The sequence below is a fragment of the Vidua macroura genome, chromosome Z, assembly GCF_024509145.1.
Source record: "Vidua macroura isolate BioBank_ID:100142 chromosome Z, ASM2450914v1, whole genome shotgun sequence".
Classification (NCBI taxonomy): Eukaryota; Metazoa; Chordata; class Aves; order Passeriformes; family Viduidae; genus Vidua; species Vidua macroura.
Genome location: NC_071611.1, coordinates 11,297,880 through 11,304,309, shown reverse-complemented (window position 1 = coordinate 11,304,309; position 6,430 = coordinate 11,297,880).

Here is a 6,430-nt window from a genome sequence, read left to right as displayed (position 1 = left end):
GCTAGAGTTGCACTGCTGACCGTCTTTTGGTTACACACTCTTATAGCATGTCTCAGAGGTGAGGCCAGCTCTTGGTTTACTGCTTCCCAGGAGATAGTTTCAGGCACCAGGCAGTGCTTCCGTTTTCCAGTATGACACAAGAAGGACAGTTCCTTATGCCAGCAGCACAGACATCTCTGCATCACTTACCTCCCTCAACGTGTTCACTTCCCTGCGGGGCACATCCTTGCTGTGCCTGTTCCAGGAGTGAGGCCAATCTACACCTCATTCCCAGACACTGGCTCAACCATCCTACATAAGCATTTAAAATCTGATCTTTTGATCTCTTCATTTCAATAACAGCACTTCAATGTTCAGTAAGAGGTGACAATTGGTCTGATTAACTGAGTCAGGTCACTTACCTGCAAGAAATTTGTGCTGCATAAAGAAATCCTATTAGGACTGAGTGTAGACAGATTACAATATTATACTTTTCCTTGAAACACAATATCTGGTATCAGCAGAAGATGTCTTGTTTCCTGCAGATTCATTCTGTCTCAGTAGGGATTGAGCCAAAGTCCACTGAGGTCACTGGAAGTCTTTCTTTTGCTTACTTTACATGCTGACAGATCAGTACTTTCTGAAACACAGTTGTAGAAGTTAGCCTACCCTGGACAGGAAGATTCAAGCAGCTATAATCCTAATATAGGCTGCATTTATTTTCTTCCAGAATTAATTTAGGTTGTACAATCTGTAGGGAAAGAACTACGTTTCCCAGGACTAGCAGAATTATCATATTCTAAGCCGTTAAACAGTAGTAATACTAACCAGCCTCCCTATGTCTGCAATAAGTCCTCCAAAATGGTGGCTTCACATCTTAGTATCTTTGCTGTGGGATAAATGTTCTTGTCTCCATGGAGAGACACTTTGATCCAGAGGTCTTAGTAATCACAGACCCCCTACTGACCCCTGTACCAACATCAGTTGTCAGCCTAGATCACTCCCCTTGTATTGCTCCAGCTCAGGCACTGGGGCCATCTCCCCCTCTCTCCTGCACCCCAAATAGGCTTTAGTCTACATCAAAATGTTTGCTTTATACTTCCTTTCCTTTGCCAAGTATTTCTGCACAAATACATTTTTGTCATTGTTTCTTCCCACTATTTACTTCTATAGCAAATTTTAGGTCATTGTCTATTTGACGAAGAGAAAAGAACTTTGATCTCTATTTAATTTTCATTGACCTGTTTAGTGAAGGTATTTCCCCAGCACAGACTCACACTGTGCTCACAACATAGCAAAGTCTGGTGGCAGGAGGACATCTCCTCCTAGGTCACAGTTTCAACAAAATCTCTCATTGTATTGAAACAGGCTTTTAGCATTTTGAACAGTAGCAACAATTGTTTTGCCACACAGATTTTCCAAAAGGTTCCCTGGGAATATCCAATATATTTTTAATCTGTTCCTAGGGAGTATAACAATCCTAGCTGCCTGGATTCAGGGAGGTGCAAAATGCAACAGGTCATCCTCCAGTAGATTTTATACTCTCCCCTTGAGCTAGCAAAGCTATCAAGATGTGATTTCATTGTGTAGAGCTGTGTTTGACCTTGCTCCCCACTCAGTCACTCCTGAACCATTCAACTCGGAAGTTTGCAGAGTAGTGGAGGAAAGAGAAAGGGAGAGAAGAATGTAATAACCCTCTTGGGACAGCTTCCTTTTTTGTGTTTTTCTTCACCAAGCAGGTAGCCAGGAACACTAACCAGCCTTTTCTTTTTTCATGTACCTTTCTTTCTGGCAACAACAACAACAAAAAGTCACAACCAGCCAACTCACCAAAAAACTCTCAAAATCAAATCAGACTGGAAAATAAAAAAACAAACCAAAGCAAAAAAAACCAACCAAACCCACTAAAATCAATACCTCAAAACATTGTGGAGAGGGGAGAACTGTTTTACAAGCGGTCTCCTTTTTGGTGTGACTGCCTCTGTTTTTCATGATAAATGCCCAAATTCAGCTAGATTTGAAACATTGGAAAAGTTTAGATAGCTTTAGCTCAAAATGTGCTTTATATAACATTTCAGTCACTCTTGATTTTAATCATTTCTGTAAGGTTAAAATACAGCAAAATCAATGCAAGGAGACTTAAGCTAGAAGTGTATTTTGCTATCTCTCTCCCAAATCTCTCAGTAAGCTGGACAGCAATTTCAATGTAAATCACACAGACTGTTCTAAAATGTGTAAGTGTGGATGCTGGTATTCAGCTTTAATATGCAAGACTGAAAATGGGATTTAGAAAGCTCTCATTGTCCCACAGCTGTCCCAGGAGATGTTAGAGGATGTCAAGGGGCAGTTTATACCAGATGTCTGCCATGCTCCTGCTGCAACTGCCGACAGTGACTGATGGTGTGTCTGACTTTCGAAAACTCTGGGTTGTAATGCTGAATTCTGCCTTTGCCTTCAGAAACCATATGTACCAGGGATATATGCTACCGTGGCTTAAAGACCATGCAGAAGGTCTGCGAGTAGGCTCTTAATCAAGAAGGCTCTTTAAAAAGAAAGGGGGCAGGGGGAAAGACAACTGTCCCTTTACGCATGTTATGATTAATTTGGGATTCTTGAAATGCCATAATGCTGTAAAGACCAAAGGACAGAGCAGAATAGTCAAGAGATTGTTTGAAGACTCCCTGTCTTTATTCTGTGTTGTAGGAGGACTGACATTACTGAAGTATATACTGCAGTCACTGTCAAGGCCAATCCCATCACCTGCTCCCTCAGCAAAGCACTCCCCACTCATACAGCTCTTTCATGCAGCTACCACATACTGGGATATCATCAATAAATTTTTCAGGCAAGTTGCCATATCAAATTCTTTCTCTAGCGGGTGGTCCTTGAGAAAAGTAGAGCCCTGTCTGTATTACCAGTCTTGATAACAGACTGTTTACAACATTAGGGTTCAATGGTTTAGATTTTTTTCCCTTGCTGTAAATTACTTGTCTAGACAGACTTGAAGCTCCAATATTCGTGAAAGTAAGGCTTTGACTCAACTGCTGAGGTAATCCAATGATTGAATACAATGTATTTTTATAAACAATCTTGCACTAGTTCCTCTTTTCCTTAATCTAGTAGTGTTAAGATAACCAGAGAGATTTTTTTCCTAGAGTGATTTTCTGCTTTGCCTGAGCATGTGACTAATGTAATAACTAAAATCTGTGTCACTCAAAGATTTGAAGTTTGCATCCCACAGCTGTAAATTGTCTTAGCTTTACTCAAAAAATAGTGATTCTGGGGAAAAAAACACAAGAGGTTTATCAGTTGCCAATCAAAACCTCATGAAAAATACAATGAAAAATAGTCAAAAGTAAAAAACAAGAAATATAAAAACCCAACAAAACAACAACAACAAAAAAAAAAAAAAAACAAAAAAAACAAAAAAACAAAACTCAAACAACAAAACCACAAACAAAGAAACCCCAAACCCCAAAGCAAACAAACAAACAAAAAACCCTACAGCCCTAGAAAACAAGAACAACAACGACAAAAAAAAAACCCACCAGCAAAACCCTCACTCAACTCTATACTGGCCTGCACACTATGCATTCAAAGTCCCTAGTGAACACTTGCACTTTTATACCTGAAAGGAGCTCAGGGACAAGATCTGACTTTCTCAATTTTTTTTTTTTTTTATTTTCTGTGGCCCATATTGAAGACCAACTTCAAGGTAACTCAAGCCACCAATACTATGGCATCACACATATGTGACTATGCACATGCATGCTCACAGGGAAAAGCAGGGGAATGTAACCAGTGTGAGTGTGTGAAAGAAAGAGAGATCCTTTAAATGTTTTGCTTTGTGCACTACACTGTATTTCTGACCCTATTTCTTTTTTCCACAGGTCTAGTGCTCTTCCTTCTATCTCTCTTCTGTTCTGCTATGGCTCAGAAAAACAGGCTAGGTTTAGTTCCTTGCAGAAAAATCAGGACACAACCCCTCTTTGGGAATAACTCTAGCTGCAGCACGCTCTTGAAGGGTCTGCCATTCTGTGCCTTTCACTTAATGCTTTTGCACTGCCATTACTTGGGTGATTGACTTACATGCCCAAGCGAAATTGTGGCTCAACAGCCCTGGCACCCAGCCCATAATGAAGATGACCATGGCCAAAGGCCTTCTTTCAAGAAAGTGCCAGATCTGAGGGGAACTGGAACTGATGGTGGTCTTCCCAATGGCCTGCCACCATTGCAACAGGATACATATGAAGTTTTTGGGATTTTTTTTCTAGCGCGTGTATTGTAGCGGGGGTCCCCACCAGGTAATAATTAGCATTGATTCCCTGGTTCCAGAAGGCCGAGCAATCGCTTTATTGTACTATACTATACCATCAAGAAACACTCTGCCTTTGCAGACGGTCCGATACAGACAGACCAGACTGGTTAATTGAAATCCAAATACCATCACCATTGGCCAGTTAAGAAATCACCCTTTGGTAAACAAATCTCCATAACACATTCCACATGTGCACCACAACAGGTGCAGCAAGTGAAGATAAGAATTGTTTCTCATTCTTTTTTCTGAGCTTTCTCACAGCTTCTCACAGCTTCCCAGGAAAATCCTGGGAAAATCTGTCTCTCTCTGTTCAGAGGATATGTGATTACCACATCTCACCCTGTTTACTGTAAAAAAGAGCTGTGTTTGAAAATCTTCTGTGGGGCCCTTTGCAGAAGAGAAAGCACAGCTCAAGAGGTTTATCAGTTGCCAATCAAAACCTCATTCAGAAGCAGATTTAGAATGGTCAGGACGATTCTTTACCTGTAGAATATCTACTTCTATGATATCATTAAAAGAAGGTTTACAATATTAGAAAACCAAATAACAATGCAAAGAATGATCATTGTTTCAAAGTCCAAACAGCTGAGTTTCAGGAGATGGTCCATTAGTTGGAGATGCTGATCTTTGTCATCATTGAATGTCCTTCTTGGTCCTGAAACAGAGAACTGCTGAATCCTGAAACAAAGAAGAGCTAAAGAAGGTTACAAACAATTAGAAATCAATCAGATAATGTACATGATCAATAACACATGTGACATTATATAATTATCAGGCACTATAGCACTGATTGTCATCCCAGAGTCTGTAACAGCTGATAAACCTCAAATCATCAGATTTGGAAATCATGTCCAGATCATGATTTTCCAATCTTCCTTTGAGAGCAGGCTCAGCTGTCATATGTATGTGTGGTCAAATTGCCAAGCCAAAATGACTTGAATCCTTTGGATGCAGAAGACATCTGGGTTGATTGTCAACCATCCCCATCCAGGTAGGGTTAGGATCTGGCCACAGCCCAAGCTCTAATTGGATGGTTTGTAGGACTACCTTTTTTGTGTAAAACTTATCAAATTCAGAGGTACTGAGAAAAATCTCTGGAATGCCATGGCCACAGCCTTTAATTCAATCACTTGGGCCGAGGCTGACTCGTGGCTTTCCAGTACTTTAAGCTGTCAGTGAAGACGTAGCTCTTTCCACTTTTTTTTTTTTTTTCTTCTTTTTTCCTTTTTTTTTTTTCAGAAGGCCAGCAGCAGCAGCCATACGATTCAGCCACGGTGGGCGGGGCGACCCGGCCCCGCTACTGAGCCCAGATCCGTTCGGCTTGTTCCCTTCCCCAGCTTTGCACTGGTATAATTTGGGGCCCCTGGATCTGAGGTCCCTGGGACAGCCCATGCCCATCCCCAGATGGGCGATTCACTTTTGCCTTTTTTTTTTACTGCCCGCCCCCACCATCCTGCCAATGTCTTGGCCATTCCTCTGGCACTCCGACCTTCCCCCGCCCCTTTCAGGCATGGACCAAGCCACAGCCTCTCGGGAACCCCGCTCCTTCCCCCTGCGAACGAGAGCGGAACGTATGGGGTGCTCCAAAGCACGGCAGGGAAGGTGTTGTCCCCAGAGGAATGCTGATCTTCAGATTTCACGGCAAGGTCGGGCCCGCACCCAGCTGCGGAAGCACGCCCCTGCCGAGGCACAGGCTGTTGACGCTCACTGCTGCTGTCCGTGTTCCCGGGCAACCTGAGGGAAGCAGCGGGGGGCGGGGCAGCCGGGAGCGGCAAGGCGGGCTGGGCATCTTCCTCAGCGCCACGGCTCGCATCCCGGACGGGACTTGGGCCGGCTGGAAGTGGCGGAGCCGGCGGGGGAGCATCTTCGACTGGCGCTGCGGGCGCCGCCGCTGATGAACCGCCTTCAGGCCGCGGCGCAGGAGGGCTGGATGTGCCCTCCAGCGCGGGGCTGCCGGCCGCCGTCGTGGGACCGGCTGCCTCTCTTGCCAGCGGCAGAGGCGGCTCCACCCCGTCCTGCGGCGTAAGGGTTGGAGAACCCAGCGGCGGGGCCGTTCCGCTCGCCACACGGTGGGAAGGGGGAGGAGGCGATGGCAAAGGCAAAGGGGCAGGAGCGGCTCTGGTCGCAGCAATT